The sequence below is a fragment of the Amblyomma mixtum genome, chromosome 5 (genome assembly GCF_055824585.1).
Source record: "Amblyomma mixtum isolate Tamu chromosome 5, ASM5582458v1, whole genome shotgun sequence".
NCBI lineage: Eukaryota > Metazoa > Arthropoda > Arachnida > Ixodida > Ixodidae > Amblyomma > Amblyomma mixtum.
Genome location: NC_143016.1, coordinates 173,445,908 through 173,465,595, shown reverse-complemented (window position 1 = coordinate 173,465,595; position 19,688 = coordinate 173,445,908). Strand labels below are relative to the sequence as shown.

General features: G+C 50.9%; 2 long non-coding RNA genes across 2 annotated transcripts; both read right to left on the bottom strand.

The window, feature by feature from the left end:
- Positions 1-1,990: 1,990 nt before the first annotated feature.
- LOC149344738 (uncharacterized) lies at positions 1,991-8,717 on the bottom strand. Its single transcript, XR_016283224.1, has 2 exons — positions 8,585-8,717; positions 1,991-2,131 (listed from the first exon to the last, which is right to left on the bottom strand). It is a non-coding gene; the product is annotated as an uncharacterized LOC149344738 (long non-coding RNA).
- Positions 8,718-11,828: 3,111 nt separating this feature from the next.
- On the bottom strand, positions 11,829-18,575 carry LOC149344737 (uncharacterized). Its single transcript, XR_016283223.1, has 2 exons — positions 18,423-18,575; positions 11,829-11,969 (listed from the first exon to the last, which is right to left on the bottom strand). It is a non-coding gene; the product is annotated as an uncharacterized LOC149344737 (long non-coding RNA).
- Positions 18,576-19,688: the final 1,113 nt, after the last annotated feature.

Below are 19,688 nucleotides of genomic sequence, written 5' to 3'. Positions count from 1 at the left end.
TAGTAATCAGCATTTTTCATAGTTTTTTTCTGTTCCAAGCGCAAAATAATCAGACACACCTGCCATTAAGCCGCTTAGAGTAGCAATTCTACGGCCTCTCAAAATCCCTAGATTTCACAAAAAGACGCTAGATCCCTGAAGCAAACAAAAAACCCCTAGATCTAGGGATAAATCCCTAGGGTTGGCATCACTGGATGGGTCTGAGCCGCCGCGCCGGCTACCCGCCCGCGCGCGCGCGCGCGTTTAGAGACTGGTGGCGCCATCCTGGAGTTGGAAGATTATCTAGTGGAGGAGGAGGATTTCGCGTCATTTCCTGGGGCCAGATTTCGCCGAGTGTCCGCTCTTTACCAATATCTTTCTCTATGAGGAAACTTCGAGATAACAGCATAGAGAAAGATATACATAGGTTGCACGTGTCGTCACTTCCGCCCCCATCAAGCGCTTGCGGCCATGCTGCCGAACCATTCGGCCGTCCCCGCCCGTCCGCCCTGCGATGCCGGACCACTCCTCGGACGCTTTGGATTATTTTCTTACCTTTCGAATGCGATGCCTACTCCACAGAGGAATGAACCATTCAGTGAAGGCTACTGGTCTGAATTTATTCGATCGGCGCGTGTAGCTACGCAGACGAAGTGAAAATTATTGACGATACAGATCCGTACACGCTGCGACCGGGAGTCGACGCGACGATGGGCGTTGATGTGTTCCTCGAAGTGGCCCACGGGGGATATCGTGTACTCCTTCCAGCTTTGTGAAGTTGGAAAAAATGAAAGCCTTCGAATCAATGGGACCACACAATGATTTCTACAGCAGGTGGGTGAGAAGCCTGTCTGCGATGCGCAAGCAACGAGACGAAAAGCTCGGCCTCGGCACGCCGCTTTCTCTGCCGTCATTGCTCGCTGCGGTCGCAGCGATCCGAAAACGATTGCCTATTCCTGTAGCTAGGATGCAGCGACACGGGACCCAGTCTGGGTTCGTGTTTTCAGACAAATTAGATGGCGTCAATCAAAACAGCAACATTCAAGAGTGCAGCCACTGCTTCCCACGTTTTCGTTGAAAGGGCGTTTCTGCAGAAATGGTGCAAGGCGTGGTGTTCACAGCGGGCGACACAAAACGGCGAGCAGCGCAGAAGACGGCCAGTCCAACCCAAGCGATCTCGTGCAGAGCGGCGGCACTTCGTCTTTCAGCGACGCTTCGTCGTCGTTGGCGCTACGACAGCGATCGGCCTAGGCGGTATCAGGCGCGCCCGTCGTGGTTCGCTACATCGTAAACATTAAGTTGACGACACAAGCCTCTTACCTGTCACAAAGTGCACTCCGAACACAATTAAATTTGGGTTGTCGGGGTCCAAATCATCGCGCTTAATGCGAGCCAGCCACAGCTCGCGCAGATTCCTACTGTGTCATGGAGCGCTCGCACTTGCATGCCTGCGATTATCTTGCGAATGCAGATGAAGTTCGTGTTAATCGGCTTCTTGTTTCGCCTGGAGCTGCCGCTACAGTCATAGCAGCCAAGGGTGGCACACAAAACCATACCGAATCTACGGGTGGACGAGAACCGACACGTTGCGAGCTAACACAGGCAGCGGAAAGCTAGAGGCGGCCTGGCAGTGGTTCGGCAGCATGGCCGACTCGCAACCGACTGCCACCGGATGTGACGTCGGTGCAAGCTATGTATTGGTAAAGAGCGGACACTCCCATAGGGCCCAGCGGCCCATTTGACTGTAGCGCACCAAGCGGGCGGAGTCTCATAACATCCGGTTTCGGTTTCAACGCGCGCAGTTTGAATGGCTGCATGCGCTGCGCCTCGCTGCCTGGGACGACTTCCGGTTCCGGTTTCAGGGGCGCGCGGTTTGAATGTTAGCATACGCCGCGCCCCGCTGCGCCGTTGGCAGCGTATATTAAATAGATTTCGAGTGCTTTTGACCAGCCATGAACGCAGCTGCATCACAGCCTTTGCCAAATATTAGCACTCCACAAAAGACACCAGGTTTTGAGTGAAATGAGAACATTTATTTTGTGCAACATAAACAAAGCCGTGGGATGCGGAAGATGGTTCCTGGCCTCCTGCTCAAGGTGATCCTGTTGCGGCACCACGGCACACAGCAGGTGTTGCCGACGGGTGGCATCACCTGAAAAATTCGCAAGTATGGTCATTCTCAGTCACCTTATATTGTAACTCTGTAAACAGTGAAAAGGTGCGAAAGCGGCGAGGGAACGAAATTACGAGCGGAGTAAACATGTTTTTGCGAAACTCGCGTGCTGAACGTCGTTGCGCAAAGTACAATACACATACCGTACTACACGGCAGATACCAATCAGCTTTTTGCAAGCATTTCTACATTCCCCGACGTTATTGTCTACCTTCTAAAACCTAGGTGAACAGCAGAGTACGCGGTTTGTTCGAGAATATTTCGTACAAAGACGGCCACAACACGGACTACGAACCAGAAGTACACAATGTGTTAGGGGCACTGAGAAATACACGGGTGCAACGTATGTTTTAGAAGCATAGAAAATTAAACTATCGACGCAACAGTTCTTGGTTTTCAAGCTCTTTAGAGTTTAGAAAGCCCGACGCGTTGCCTTTTTTTGCCGCTTTTCAAAAGCGCATCCTTGTGTTGTCAATGCACGGGCGAAATGTGCGTTTCCACGAGCGTAGATAACGGACTCTTTCACACGTACTACATACATACATACGTACTACAAGAGTAAGGTTTTTGAGCTTTTCGTGCGTCATCTTTTTTTTCCACCAGTCTTGAAAACTACGGTCCCGTACTTGCTGCGCGGGAACGGTCGTCTTCGCCGTTCGCCCACTTTCAAAAAAGTACATTTTAACCTTACACCGACAAATGTCACCCATAAGAAGTTACATATTGTCGGGGGCCATACAAAAACGTGACCCGAGAAAGCGCCCCAAGCAACCACAGATATCCGTCGGACGTACGAGCTAGATCCGAACATCCTTTGCCGAGATCGGACGTCCATCGGACGTACGAACAGAATCCGATTTCGGATATCCGTATTCGTACATCCGCCGGACGTACGGACAGTGTCCACTTTTGTATATCCGCATGAGAGACGAGGTGTACGTCCGAAGGATGTAAGGCCGAGTATTTTCCCAGGCCATGAGAGTAAATTTCAGGTTCTTCTTCTTCTTTGCACCATATGTGCCCCGCCAGAGACGGGTGGTTTCAACTTGAAGACACAGGGATAACAAAAAGGGATACTTGAAGTTTTATATACAAATATTTACAGCGTATAGAAGTTTAGACACTCGAGACAAATTAACGGCACAAGGACAAACAACAAAAAGGGCGGAACTGGCTAATACTAGGGGAGGCCCCTACTCGGCGTTGCCGAAGATGCGTTGCATCTCACCTTAGCCCAGAACCCCGCTTCCAGCTCCGGGGCCCGGTTTTAAAGCCCTAAAGGCCCGGCCCACATTTCGTAGCTTCCAATCATGTCACAATGTTCACATGATTGGTTTATCAAGAGCCTGGCCAGCCCTCCAGCTTCCGTAGGGCAAAACGCCCTTCCCACAAATACAAACGCACGGTCGTGCCAGTACGTGCAGAGAACATTCCCTCCACTACAAAATAAAAATAGAACAAACACAAATACACATCCGTGCCAGCACGTGTGCGAATCGGTACCGCGGGTGGGGTGGACACCCGTACTTCCCAGCGCGTTCGCGAGCGGCCGCGTTCCAAGAAAGGAGACGCTCCGCTTTGAGTGCCCCCAGCCGCGTTCCGATTACCCCCGCGAACGCTACCGATACCTTACACGCCCTTCCCAAGATTCTACAAAGGGCTCAAATGGCACTTTTAGAATTATAACAAAGGGATCGGTACGGGTCACAAAACCACCCTGTGGGTTACATGCCGCGGATAGACTAGCACTGGCACAAACAAAACCAAAACCAAAAAAATGCACACGGGCACCACACAACATTACGCAAAATGCACACTTAAATACACACAGTGGCATGCCTGCCGTGCGCCGTAACACAGCGTCCAAGTTGGTGCGTTGCACCCAGTTCACCAGCATGCACACCCGCGTCCTGCTCGACACACACACACCGACACTCGCAACTGGAGCGTTCAGTAGCACTGATACGGGCCACGTGAGCCTCCTTAGTCGCACCGAGCATCCCTGTGCGCGTTCGAGCCCACACGTGCCTCATTCGACACGATTAACACCTAATGGCCACTATGCTCGTCAGGCTGGTGCCACAGCGGGGCGCGAACTGAAAAGACGGTGCCCTCCAGGATCAAAAACGTCCTGGTCATCGATAGGTGAAAATCTCTGACCATGCGACGCACTTGAGAGCACTCTCTCTCCGGCGCACCAGTACGACACGCGTGGTGCGTAAAGAGCATAGCCCCTGGCCCGTCCAAATATAGCAGTACAGTCAGTCTCGCTACACTTGATATGCCGACCTCTAGCACGAAACATACTGTTCCTCGCGTCGACTTTCAGCGTGAAAGCCACGCACCTGCCTCCTGCCACTCCAACTCGCCCGGGGCCATCTGCACCTTTACTGCACGAGCAAACTTTGAAACCGCCGCTCCGTGCTTGATCAGCGCCCGCTGGCCCCGTGGCATAGTCTGACTCCGAGGCTCCATAAGCTCCCTGACAGTCACTTGACCCGGGCTTGCCTTGCGGCAAGTCGCCACTCATTTCCGGGTCCTCAACTGACCTGGTCGGGCACACACCGGGTGCGTTCAACAACTGCGCGGCGTTCTGCCCGGTCGGCCCAACAGGCCCACCTCCGCTCTTTGCCTCGGATGAAGGGCTCTTGCCACCAGAAACGCTACGGGGCACTTCATGCTCCATACCCAACACAGTGTGCGGTTGCGGCAACGCCAGATTTTCACTGGCTGTTACTAGCTCCGCGTCAGAGGTCACAATCTTAGTCATAGAGCCTACAGGAATTCCACCGCTGTCCTGTTTGTTATCGGACACCTTGGTCACGATTGGCCCTAGATCACTAGAATTGGGCTGCTCCTGTTCTTTGCTAGCCGCCCGCGGTGGCGGAAAAGCTGTGGTATTTCCGCGTCCTTCAGGAATCCTGTTTTCACTTCCTGAACCTTTCGCGGCGTTTCCTAAGAAAGATGCGTTCCCGCATACCGGCTGATTGCTTTCAGCGTCCTCACTGCTTTTTCCCTGACCTGTGCATGACAAGCATAATCCTTTGTCTTCCAGCACAGGCTGCCTCACCTCTCGGGACTCGGAGCAGTTCTCCCTGGTTAGTTCACTAGCTTTCCTGGACGCCTTGAGCTCAGCGAGCTCCAGCGCTAGCTGCTGGCGCTTTGCTTCTAATTCATCCAAGACGCACTTAACATCCTGAGGTTTCTCCTCGCACAGCGGCGCCTTTCCTCTATTCACTTTCGCAAGTTCAGCCTGAAAGTACGCTAAGCGTGCCTTCGCTAACTCAACCTGGTACCTCACATCGAGTGAGGGCCGGCATGGATAGCCCTCCATACCGCCGTCTGTACTCCTCAACTGTCCTACCGGCTCGAACACATGCACAGGGACGCTAACAATGCGACGAAGGAAACTCACAGTTTCGATGCGTCGATCCGCATTGCCAGCTCCTTGGCGTCGCAGTCCACCGCCGCTTTCACCGGACGCTGCGATTAGCTGTCGCACGCCGCTGGTCCGCCGCCGGTGACCGTCGAGTTCTCGACGCGCTGCTTTCCTTGACCGGATGCAGTCCCGCGTCGCTGGACACCTGCCGTGGTCCTTGCGTCCTTGCCGCCGTCTCTCCACAGGTCCTGTCTCGAACGCTGACCTGTTTCCTTGTCGTCGCCTTTCTCCCTGCCTTCAAGTCTTCTTCCTGCGCCGTCTTCCGATGGCCGCAGGATCCTGTCGACTGCGCCAGTAAATTTCAGGTTCTTCTTCTTCTTCTTCTTCTTTGCACCATAGGTGCCCCGCCAGAGACGGGTGGTTTCAACTTGAAGACTTGAAGACACAGGGATAACAAAAAGGGATACTTGAAGTTTTATATACAAATATTTACAGCGTATAGAAGTTTAGACACTCGAGACAAATTAACGGCACAAGGACAAACAACAAAAAGGGCGGAACTGGCTAATACTAGGGGAGGCCCCTACTCGGCGTTGCCGAAGATGCGTTGCATCTCACCTTAGCCCAGAACCCCGCTTCCAGCTCCGGGGCCCGGTTTTAAAGCCCTAAAGGCCCGGCCCACATTTCGTAGCTTCCAATCATGTCACAATGTTCACATGATTGGTTTATCAAGAGCCTGGCCAGCCCTCCAGCTTCCGTAGGGCAAAACGCCCTTCCCACAAATACAAACGCACGGTCGTGCCAGTACGTGCAGAGAACATTCCCTCCACTACAAAATAAAAATAGAACAAACACAAATACACATCCGTGCCAGCACGTGTGCGAATCGGTACCGCGGGTGGGGTGGACACCCGTACTTCCCAGCGCGTTCGCGAGCGGCCGCGTTCCAAGAAAGGAGACGCTCCGCTTTGAGTGCCCCCAGCCGCGTTCCGATTACCCCCGCGAACGCTACCGATACCTTACAATGAGTATGGACGTTTTTTATTTCACAGAAAATTCGCGTCTTTCGTGTATGTACACTGTTTTATTTGCATCAGTTGGAGGGTTTGACGTGAAGATGTTTGTAAATTGGTGCGATTCCACTCCATCCTGCAGTGCAAGAGCCGCCAACGAGCTAAATTTATCTAAGAGGAGAAGCAGGTGTTGCAGAATTTTGCAAGAACTCAATGACTAGTTTTATATTTATCAAACTTCTCCAAATTAGTGGAGTTGTGCGACATGTCCACCGTTTTGCTAGCTAAACTTGCCATTGAAACCATACGCAAGTATTAGTAAGTATCAAAACCATCATCATAGATGTCAGTTCGCGGTCAGTCCAATCCAATCCATCAGTACGGCTCCGTAGCGCTGTTGTTGGTTTGTCGCGTAGTGTTGTCGCGCAAGAGCTTTATAGCTCTTTTATTATAATGTGTGGCTTTGTTCGGTATGTGGACGAAAGTAGTATGTAACTTAAGCAATTCGAAAGATACGGGAAGCGTCTGAAGCTCTTCTGGAACACCGGAATCCCGTACTGCATCGACCTTGGTTTAAAGAAGGCTTAGTGCACATGTGGTTGCCTACGAAGGTATGTATCCAGTACACTTCTTGGAACTTGCTTCTAGGACAATGCAGCATGCTCATATAACATTCGTTCACAGGACAGTGGGAGCAGTAAGCGCGAGGAGATGGCTTCCACAAGTGTGTGCTGTTCTCACACTTTCGGGAGCTTACATCACACAGCTGCGGGAGCCCTCAACTCGCGTGGCTAATTCCCACTCCTCTTCAAAGTTGCGGGACGGAGTATATTCGCATCTTGTTAATTTTTAAGGCATCGCTAGGTTCACTGTGCCTATATAAAGAGTGACAACCCGTGAAAGGCAGACCATAGGAAGCACGTGTAGTTCGCAACGGAAGCTTTGCGGCTTTCTGTGCACAGTCGCGTACAGTGCTGCGCAGGTTAGTGCCCTAAGGCCCATGAGAATAAATAAAGAACAGATACATTGTCAAATATGGTGTGGAAAAGTGAGAGCTGTTATTGCCTTATTCTTATTGAGGTGTTTGTTAAAGTGCATTGTCTGTTATACTTGCAGCATTAAACACTTCTATTAATTGGTTCCAATGTTTTTACTTGGGCTACTGCATTGTGCCATTTGTTTCACGTGACTGATGTTTGCCGCGTTCTTTTTATTTCAGAAATCCTGTGGGTGGGAAGATTACGGATGTGTGTCCCAAGCTTGCCGCATTTGAAAAGTCACATTTAAATTTTCCGAATATAACCCATTGCTCTGCTGATGTATCATCAACCACAATAAAATATGCGTGCTATGCATCAAATTTTTTTTTGGTTTTATTGCATCGCGCGGAGTGAAAAAAGCACGCATGCACCATGTATGCGAATAATCGAGAAAGATCCGCCAATGGACGTACTCAACTGGACGTCCGTCGACGGTCGAACCGTATACCTTTGGCCACCTTTCGGACGGCCGACGGACGTCTACCGGCTGTTTGCGGATGTTCAGCGGATGTACAGAACATCCCAAACAGACCTCTGTCGGCCGTCCGAAGGATATCGGTGGTTGCTTGGGGCGAAACCAAGCAAAACTAACCGCTAGGCACAGCGCGTCGGGCCACAGGCCGTGGGCAGGTTTTTTTTTTTGTTTCTACGCACCGACCGGCGAGGCTGCATCACGCAGCATCATTCCTCCCGCCGCTCCCGCCACGGCGTAGCATGACACAGCGTGCGCGCGCCCTTCACAACCGCGCCGGCGTACTAAGCTAGAGTGCTCGAAATGCAGCGTAATTTTGCATAAAGTGCTTGAAATGTAGCGTACTTTTGCAAAAACAAAACATTCCTTCCTTGACGTTGTCACAAACTGCAAGAATGCCGTGAACAACAGCCGGCTGGCCACAGAGCGAGCGCGCCGCTTCACGAACTGCAGACAGGCAACGGCGGCCGGCGCGGCCGCCTAAATTGCATGCAATACAGCGTACTTCCACAAATAAACATTTCTCACCTTGCCGCCGTCATAAACAGGAGGAGTTCTGCGTCGAAGGGCAAGAGAGACGAAAAAAATTGCGGTCTGCCCGCACGAGCAAATACGCCGCACGCTTTCACGCGCACAAAACAGCCCCCACGAAGCTCCGTTGTCTGCCACTCGGATGGGTCCAGTGATGCCAACTCAGGTCAACGTTTTCTCCCTAGATTGAACCCCCAAAAATCCCTAGATTGAAGAAAAATCCCTAGTCTATAATTGTTTAATTGTTAATGCGACCATTTGAGCTTTAACAAAGTCTCAGCGCCGTTCACTGTTTCGTGTATTGGTTATACATTTTGTCAGACATGAATAAAAGCGTGTTAGCCACAATTGCACTTTTTTTTGTAGAGTTACCTTACATAGAGGGCCCGCAGATGGCGCCAGCTTTTACAGAGCCGTGTGGTCACTGGAGAGAAAGATAGCAACGACGCTCACGAGCAGACGACTCCCGTTTCACCGCACCGGCTTTTGAGCTGCTCCTTCGGCCGGCTTATCTTTACGCGCAAAGAACCTATGCAACCCTTTGAAAAATAAATGCAGTTGATACCAAGTTGAAAGAGCTGGCATTTTCTGCTAAGCCCCGTCAACACATGAAAGTATTTTATTCAGACACCATTAAGGGTTGTTTTAAGGATTGTTTTAAGAGGCACACAGGAAGATGAAAATTTTTGAATTAATGAAAGACCCCTTCTCGCCTCATAGAGAATATTCAGAAGCGGTGAAATGGCGTATCTCACCGCACAGTTATTTATTAATAATAGTCCCAATCAAAGACCGTCAAATAGTTTTGGAGCTACTAAGGATTGACGTCCCGAGAAACTGACATAACCAAAAATGTAATCTTATTATAGTTACACAGCAATGATACAGACGTAAGATTGGTAATTACAAAATCAGAAAGTGATTCCTTACAACTTTGAATGTGTTTTTTGGTTGAACAGCTCGTTTAAATCAAGTGGCCTAGCATACGTGGAGAATGCGACTTGTGGCACTTTTTGGTAAAGGTAAGCGGTGAGCGTAAACGTAGCGCGTTGATCCAGGCACTACAAGTCAAAATTCAACTTCGTATTTCGTAGAGGAGCAGTCACTGGAAGCGCCAGAGATGGCACGCACGTTAAACCGTTTGAAATTCACATGGTTTCGTTTTTCCTCCCTGTGCAGCAGTCGATAATTTCGCGTTACAGAACTGCTTTCGCCCTCTCTCGGTTCGGCAGAATACTAAAAATAAAGGAGTAGTAATCAGCATTTTTCATAGTTTTTTTCTGTTCCAAGCGCAAAATAATCAGACACACCTGCCATTAAGCCGCTTAGAGTAGCAATTCTACGGCCTCTCAAAATCCCTAGATTTCACAAAAAGACGCTAGATCCCTGAAGCAAACAAAAAACCCCTAGATCTAGGGATAAATCCCTAGGGTTGGCATCACTGGATGGGTCTGAGCCGCCGCGCCGGCTACCCGCCCGCGCGCGCGCGCGCGTTTAGAGACTGGTGGCGCCATCCTGGAGTTGGAAGATTATCTAGTGGAGGAGGAGGATTTCGCGTCATTTCCTGGGGCCAGATTTCGCCGAGTGTCCGCTCTTTACCAATATCTTTCTCTATGAGGAAACTTCGAGATAACAGCATAGAGAAAGATATACATAGGTTGCACGTGTCGTCACTTCCGCCCCCATCAAGCGCTTGCGGCCATGCTGCCGAACCATTCGGCCGTCCCCGCCCGTCCGCCCTGCGATGCCGGACCACTCCTCGGACGCTTTGGATTATTTTCTTACCTTTCGAATGCGATGCCTACTCCACAGAGGAATGAACCATTCAGTGAAGGCTACTGGTCTGAATTTATTCGATCGGCGCGTGTAGCTACGCAGACGAAGTGAAAATTATTGACGATACAGATCCGTACACGCTGCGACCGGGAGTCGACGCGACGATGGGCGTTGATGTGTTCCTCGAAGTGGCCCACGGGGGATATCGTGTACTCCTTCCAGCTTTGTGAAGTTGGAAAAAATGAAAGCCTTCGAATCAATGGGACCACACAATGATTTCTACAGCAGGTGGGTGAGAAGCCTGTCTGCGATGCGCAAGCAACGAGACGAAAAGCTCGGCCTCGGCACGCCGCTTTCTCTGCCGTCATTGCTCGCTGCGGTCGCAGCGATCCGAAAACGATTGCCTATTCCTGTAGCTAGGATGCAGCGACACGGGACCCAGTCTGGGTTCGTGTTTTCAGACAAATTAGATGGCGTCAATCAAAACAGCAACATTCAAGAGTGCAGCCACTGCTTCCCACGTTTTCGTTGAAAGGGCGTTTCTGCAGAAATGGTGCAAGGCGTGGTGTTCACAGCGGGCGACACAAAACGGCGAGCAGCGCAGAAGACGGCCAGTCCAACCCAAGCGATCTCGTGCAGAGCGGCGGCACTTCGTCTTTCAGCGACGCTTCGTCGTCGTTGGCGCTACGACAGCGATCGGCCTAGGCGGTATCAGGCGCGCCCGTCGTGGTTCGCTACATCGTAAACATTAAGTTGACGACACAAGCCTCTTACCTGTCACAAAGTGCACTCCGAACACAATTAAATTTGGGTTGTCGGGGTCCAAATCATCGCGCTTAATGCGAGCCAGCCACAGCTCGCGCAGATTCCTACTGTGTCATGGAGCGCTCGCACTTGCATGCCTGCGATTATCTTGCGAATGCAGATGAAGTTCGTGTTAATCGGCTTCTTGTTTCGCCTGGAGCTGCCGCTACAGTCATAGCAGCCAAGGGTGGCACACAAAACCATACCGAATCTACGGGTGGACGAGAACCGACACGTTGCGAGCTAACACAGGCAGCGGAAAGCTAGAGGCGGCCTGGCAGTGGTTCGGCAGCATGGCCGACTCGCAACCGACTGCCACCGGATGTGACGTCGGTGCAAGCTATGTATTGGTAAAGAGCGGACACTCCCATAGGGCCCAGCGGCCCATTTGACTGTAGCGCACCAAGCGGGCGGAGTCTCATAACATCCGGTTTCGGTTTCAACGCGCGCAGTTTGAATGGCTGCATGCGCTGCGCCTCGCTGCCTGGGACGACTTCCGGTTCCGGTTTCAGGGGCGCGCGGTTTGAATGTTAGCATACGCCGCGCCCCGCTGCGCCGTTGGCAGCGTATATTAAATAGATTTCGAGTGCTTTTGACCAGCCATGAACGCAGCTGCATCACAGCCTTTGCCAAATATTAGCACTCCACAAAAGACACCAGGTTTTGAGTGAAATGAGAACATTTATTTTGTGCAACATAAACAAAGCCGTGGGATGCGGAAGATGGTTCCTGGCCTCCTGCTCAAGGTGATCCTGTTGCGGCACCACGGCACACAGCAGGTGTTGCCGACGGGTGGCATCACCTGAAAAATTCGCAAGTATGGTCATTCTCAGTCACCTTATATTGTAACTCTGTAAACAGTGAAAAGGTGCGAAAGCGGCGAGGGAACGAAATTACGAGCGGAGTAAACATGTTTTTGCGAAACTCGCGTGCTGAACGTCGTTGCGCAAAGTACAATACACATACCGTACTACACGGCAGATACCAATCAGCTTTTTGCAAGCATTTCTACATTCCCCGACGTTATTGTCTACCTTCTAAAACCTAGGTGAACAGCAGAGTACGCGGTTTGTTCGAGAATATTTCGTACAAAGACGGCCACAACACGGACTACGAACCAGAAGTACACAATGTGTTAGGGGCACTGAGAAATACACGGGTGCAACGTATGTTTTAGAAGCATAGAAAATTAAACTATCGACGCAACAGTTCTTGGTTTTCAAGCTCTTTAGAGTTTAGAAAGCCCGACGCGTTGCCTTTTTTTGCCGCTTTTCAAAAGCGCATCCTTGTGTTGTCAATGCACGGGCGAAATGTGCGTTTCCACGAGCGTAGATAACGGACTCTTTCACACGTACTACATACATACATACGTACTACAAGAGTAAGGTTTTTGAGCTTTTCGTGCGTCATCTTTTTTTTCCACCAGTCTTGAAAACTACGGTCCCGTACTTGCTGCGCGGGAACGGTCGTCTTCGCCGTTCGCCCACTTTCAAAAAAGTACATTTTAACCTTACACCGACAAATGTCACCCATAAGAAGTTACATATTGTCGGGGGCCATACAAAAACGTGACCCGAGAAAGCGCCCCAAGCAACCACAGATATCCGTCGGACGTACGAGCTAGATCCGAACATCCTTTGCCGAGATCGGACGTCCATCGGACGTACGAACAGAATCCGATTTCGGATATCCGTATTCGTACATCCGCCGGACGTACGGACAGTGTCCACTTTTGTATATCCGCATGAGAGACGAGGTGTACGTCCGAAGGATGTAAGGCCGAGTATTTTCCCAGGCCATGAGAGTAAATTTCAGGTTCTTCTTCTTCTTTGCACCATATGTGCCCCGCCAGAGACGGGTGGTTTCAACTTGAAGACACAGGGATAACAAAAAGGGATACTTGAAGTTTTATATACAAATATTTACAGCGTATAGAAGTTTAGACACTCGAGACAAATTAACGGCACAAGGACAAACAACAAAAAGGGCGGAACTGGCTAATACTAGGGGAGGCCCCTACTCGGCGTTGCCGAAGATGCGTTGCATCTCACCTTAGCCCAGAACCCCGCTTCCAGCTCCGGGGCCCGGTTTTAAAGCCCTAAAGGCCCGGCCCACATTTCGTAGCTTCCAATCATGTCACAATGTTCACATGATTGGTTTATCAAGAGCCTGGCCAGCCCTCCAGCTTCCGTAGGGCAAAACGCCCTTCCCACAAATACAAACGCACGGTCGTGCCAGTACGTGCAGAGAACATTCCCTCCACTACAAAATAAAAATAGAACAAACACAAATACACATCCGTGCCAGCACGTGTGCGAATCGGTACCGCGGGTGGGGTGGACACCCGTACTTCCCAGCGCGTTCGCGAGCGGCCGCGTTCCAAGAAAGGAGACGCTCCGCTTTGAGTGCCCCCAGCCGCGTTCCGATTACCCCCGCGAACGCTACCGATACCTTACACGCCCTTCCCAAGATTCTACAAAGGGCTCAAATGGCACTTTTAGAATTATAACAAAGGGATCGGTACGGGTCACAAAACCACCCTGTGGGTTACATGCCGCGGATAGACTAGCACTGGCACAAACAAAACCAAAACCAAAAAAATGCACACGGGCACCACACAACATTACGCAAAATGCACACTTAAATACACACAGTGGCATGCCTGCCGTGCGCCGTAACACAGCGTCCAAGTTGGTGCGTTGCACCCAGTTCACCAGCATGCACACCCGCGTCCTGCTCGACACACACACACCGACACTCGCAACTGGAGCGTTCAGTAGCACTGATACGGGCCACGTGAGCCTCCTTAGTCGCACCGAGCATCCCTGTGCGCGTTCGAGCCCACACGTGCCTCATTCGACACGATTAACACCTAATGGCCACTATGCTCGTCAGGCTGGTGCCACAGCGGGGCGCGAACTGAAAAGACGGTGCCCTCCAGGATCAAAAACGTCCTGGTCATCGATAGGTGAAAATCTCTGACCATGCGACGCACTTGAGAGCACTCTCTCTCCGGCGCACCAGTACGACACGCGTGGTGCGTAAAGAGCATAGCCCCTGGCCCGTCCAAATATAGCAGTACAGTCAGTCTCGCTACACTTGATATGCCGACCTCTAGCACGAAACATACTGTTCCTCGCGTCGACTTTCAGCGTGAAAGCCACGCACCTGCCTCCTGCCACTCCAACTCGCCCGGGGCCATCTGCACCTTTACTGCACGAGCAAACTTTGAAACCGCCGCTCCGTGCTTGATCAGCGCCCGCTGGCCCCGTGGCATAGTCTGACTCCGAGGCTCCATAAGCTCCCTGACAGTCACTTGACCCGGGCTTGCCTTGCGGCAAGTCGCCACTCATTTCCGGGTCCTCAACTGACCTGGTCGGGCACACACCGGGTGCGTTCAACAACTGCGCGGCGTTCTGCCCGGTCGGCCCAACAGGCCCACCTCCGCTCTTTGCCTCGGATGAAGGGCTCTTGCCACCAGAAACGCTACGGGGCACTTCATGCTCCATACCCAACACAGTGTGCGGTTGCGGCAACGCCAGATTTTCACTGGCTGTTACTAGCTCCGCGTCAGAGGTCACAATCTTAGTCATAGAGCCTACAGGAATTCCACCGCTGTCCTGTTTGTTATCGGACACCTTGGTCACGATTGGCCCTAGATCACTAGAATTGGGCTGCTCCTGTTCTTTGCTAGCCGCCCGCGGTGGCGGAAAAGCTGTGGTATTTCCGCGTCCTTCAGGAATCCTGTTTTCACTTCCTGAACCTTTCGCGGCGTTTCCTAAGAAAGATGCGTTCCCGCATACCGGCTGATTGCTTTCAGCGTCCTCACTGCTTTTTCCCTGACCTGTGCATGACAAGCATAATCCTTTGTCTTCCAGCACAGGCTGCCTCACCTCTCGGGACTCGGAGCAGTTCTCCCTGGTTAGTTCACTAGCTTTCCTGGACGCCTTGAGCTCAGCGAGCTCCAGCGCTAGCTGCTGGCGCTTTGCTTCTAATTCATCCAAGACGCACTTAACATCCTGAGGTTTCTCCTCGCACAGCGGCGCCTTTCCTCTATTCACTTTCGCAAGTTCAGCCTGAAAGTACGCTAAGCGTGCCTTCGCTAACTCAACCTGGTACCTCACATCGAGTGAGGGCCGGCATGGATAGCCCTCCATACCGCCGTCTGTACTCCTCAACTGTCCTACCGGCTCGAACACATGCACAGGGACGCTAACAATGCGACGAAGGAAACTCACAGTTTCGATGCGTCGATCCGCATTGCCAGCTCCTTGGCGTCGCAGTCCACCGCCGCTTTCACCGGACGCTGCGATTAGCTGTCGCACGCCGCTGGTCCGCCGCCGGTGACCGTCGAGTTCTCGACGCGCTGCTTTCCTTGACCGGATGCAGTCCCGCGTCGCTGGACACCTGCCGTGGTCCTTGCGTCCTTGCCGCCGTCTCTCCACAGGTCCTGTCTCGAACGCTGACCTGTTTCCTTGTCGTCGCCTTTCTCCCTGCCTTCAAGTCTTCTTCCTGCGCCGTCTTCCGATGGCCGCAGGATCCTGTCGACTGCGCCAGTAAATTTCAGGTTCTTCTTCTTCTTCTTCTTCTTTGCACCATAGGTGCCCCGCCAGAGACGGGTGGTTTCAACTTGAAGACTTGAAGACACAGGGATAACAAAAAGGGATACTTGAAGTTTTATATACAAATATTTACAGCGTATAGAAGTTTAGACACTCGAGACAAATTAACGGCACAAGGACAAACAACAAAAAGGGCGGAACTGGCTAATACTAGGGGAGGCCCCTACTCGGCGTTGCCGAAGATGCGTTGCATCTCACCTTAGCCCAGAACCCCGCTTCCAGCTCCGGGGCCCGGTTTTAAAGCCCTAAAGGCCCGGCCCACATTTCGTAGCTTCCAATCATGTCACAATGTTCACATGATTGGTTTATCAAGAGCCTGGCCAGCCCTCCAGCTTCCGTAGGGCAAAACGCCCTTCCCACAAATACAAACGCACGGTCGTGCCAGTACGTGCAGAGAACATTCCCTCCACTACAAAATAAAAATAGAACAAACACAAATACACATCCGTGCCAGCACGTGTGCGAATCGGTACCGCGGGTGGGGTGGACACCCGTACTTCCCAGCGCGTTCGCGAGCGGCCGCGTTCCAAGAAAGGAGACGCTCCGCTTTGAGTGCCCCCAGCCGCGTTCCGATTACCCCCGCGAACGCTACCGATACCTTACAATGAGTATGGACGTTTTTTATTTCACAGAAAATTCGCGTCTTTCGTGTATGTACACTGTTTTATTTGCATCAGTTGGAGGGTTTGACGTGAAGATGTTTGTAAATTGGTGCGATTCCACTCCATCCTGCAGTGCAAGAGCCGCCAACGAGCTAAATTTATCTAAGAGGAGAAGCAGGTGTTGCAGAATTTTGCAAGAACTCAATGACTAGTTTTATATTTATCAAACTTCTCCAAATTAGTGGAGTTGTGCGACATGTCCACCGTTTTGCTAGCTAAACTTGCCATTGAAACCATACGCAAGTATTAGTAAGTATCAAAACCATCATCATAGATGTCAGTTCGCGGTCAGTCCAATCCAATCCATCAGTACGGCTCCGTAGCGCTGTTGTTGGTTTGTCGCGTAGTGTTGTCGCGCAAGAGCTTTATAGCTCTTTTATTATAATGTGTGGCTTTGTTCGGTATGTGGACGAAAGTAGTATGTAACTTAAGCAATTCGAAAGATACGGGAAGCGTCTGAAGCTCTTCTGGAACACCGGAATCCCGTACTGCATCGACCTTGGTTTAAAGAAGGCTTAGTGCACATGTGGTTGCCTACGAAGGTATGTATCCAGTACACTTCTTGGAACTTGCTTCTAGGACAATGCAGCATGCTCATATAACATTCGTTCACAGGACAGTGGGAGCAGTAAGCGCGAGGAGATGGCTTCCACAAGTGTGTGCTGTTCTCACACTTTCGGGAGCTTACATCACACAGCTGCGGGAGCCCTCAACTCGCGTGGCTAATTCCCACTCCTCTTCAAAGTTGCGGGACGGAGTATATTCGCATCTTGTTAATTTTTAAGGCATCGCTAGGTTCACTGTGCCTATATAAAGAGTGACAACCCGTGAAAGGCAGACCATAGGAAGCACGTGTAGTTCGCAACGGAAGCTTTGCGGCTTTCTGTGCACAGTCGCGTACAGTGCTGCGCAGGTTAGTGCCCTAAGGCCCATGAGAATAAATAAAGAACAGATACATTGTCAAATATGGTGTGGAAAAGTGAGAGCTGTTATTGCCTTATTCTTATTGAGGTGTTTGTTAAAGTGCATTGTCTGTTATACTTGCAGCATTAAACACTTCTATTAATTGGTTCCAATGTTTTTACTTGGGCTACTGCATTGTGCCATTTGTTTCACGTGACTGATGTTTGCCGCGTTCTTTTTATTTCAGAAATCCTGTGGGTGGGAAGATTACGGATGTGTGTCCCAAGCTTGCCGCATTTGAAAAGTCACATTTAAATTTTCCGAATATAACCCATTGCTCTGCTGATGTATCATCAACCACAATAAAATATGCGTGCTATGCATCAAATTTTTTTTTGGTTTTATTGCATCGCGCGGAGTGAAAAAAGCACGCATGCACCATGTATGCGAATAATCGAGAAAGATCCGCCAATGGACGTACTCAACTGGACGTCCGTCGACGGTCGAACCGTATACCTTTGGCCACCTTTCGGACGGCCGACGGACGTCTACCGGCTGTTTGCGGATGTTCAGCGGATGTACAGAACATCCCAAACAGACCTCTGTCGGCCGTCCGAAGGATATCGGTGGTTGCTTGGGGCGAAACCAAGCAAAACTAACCGCTAGGCACAGCGCGTCGGGCCACAGGCCGTGGGCAGGTTTTTTTTTTTGTTTCTACGCACCGACCGGCGAGGCTGCATCATGCAGCATCATTCCTCCCGCCGCTCCCGCCACGGCGTAGCATGACACAGCGTGCGCGCGCCCTTCACAACTGCGCCGGCGTACTAAGCTAGAGTGCTCGAAATGCAGCGTAATTTTGCATAAAGTGCTTGAAATGTAGCGTACTTTTGCAAAAACAAAACATTCCTTCCTTGACGTTGTCACAAACTGCAAGAATGCCGTGGACAACAGCCGGCTGGCCACAGAGCGAGCGCGCCGCTTCACGAACTGCAGACAGGCAACGGCGGCCGGCGCGGCCGCCTAAATTGCATGCAATACAGCGTACTTCCACAAATAAACATTTCTCACCTTGCCGCCGTCATAAACAGGAGGAGTTCTGCGTCGAAGGGCAAGAGAGACGAAAAAAATTGCGGTCTGCCCGCACGAACAATTACGCCGCACGCTTTCACGCGCACAAAACAGCCCCCACGACGCTCCGTTGTCTGCCACTAGGATGGGTCTGAGCCAAGGTAGATATACCATGGTAGCGAAGGCTCCATAGACGCCCATTGGTCTAAAACATGGCGGCTCATGGGGGCACCCCAGCGCCACTAATTTGGGGGGCACACTACGTATGAGTGACGTCACGCATACGTATGCTTTTGGCGCGAATTATGAAGTGGTCTTTTTATAGAACCCGCATTTTCGATCCGGTATCACTTTAAGGTTGCCTTTCAGTGCGCACCAACATTTGCCAGTCAAATGTGCTCGAGTTCCTGCTAGTTATGGCCTTGTTAATGTGCAATTGGGAACCCAGTGAAAGTGACTGGCAAAGAAGGCAGCATAGAAAGGCAACAACACTAGCAGACGCCGGGTAAGCATGCATGATTCGTAGTGGAAACCTTGGTGGAACTACTGGTGCCAGTGCTTGTGAGTATATCAAGGTTTGATGCACAAAGCACAGGCTCAAGTGCACAGTTTGCAATACCGTGTACGGCAAGTATGGTTTTCATATTCATGGTTTATTACAACAACCAAACAAATACAGTGATAAAGCACACCAACAAAAAATGCGCGACACAGGCAGCTCAAGCAGTAGTTTTTTAAAGCTGGCTATTCATCTCAATGGTCACAGTGCGGATAGGAAAAAGCCCTGAAGTTCCGCGAACGTTGCCAGGTAGGAAATTGAAAAGTATAGAAAACAATGCTACGACAGCTTCCATTGAGGCAAACATGACATGACATAAGTAGGCGCATCAATACATAGACCATGCAGCACACAGGGATTACTCTCCACATTTCATTTCTTCAACTGACAGAATATAGCAGCTATGTTCACACCTGCATGACAGTATTAAAAACAAGCTTTAGCATCAACAAATCTGCTCAACGCTAGAGTATTACACCATACATAAGGCCTGCGCACAACCTCGACAGCTCCTTGTCGCTAACCGAAGTAATTTGAAGCAATTCTAATCAAACTAAAATATACATGAAGTGCAGTTTAAAGTGAGTTAGTTTAGTTTATTGGGGTTTAACGTCCCAAAGTGACTGAGGCTATGAGAGACGCCGCAGTTTAAAGTGAAGTGCAGGGACATTCAATACAGCCACTCCTTCCTCGAGTAGGCACAGCAT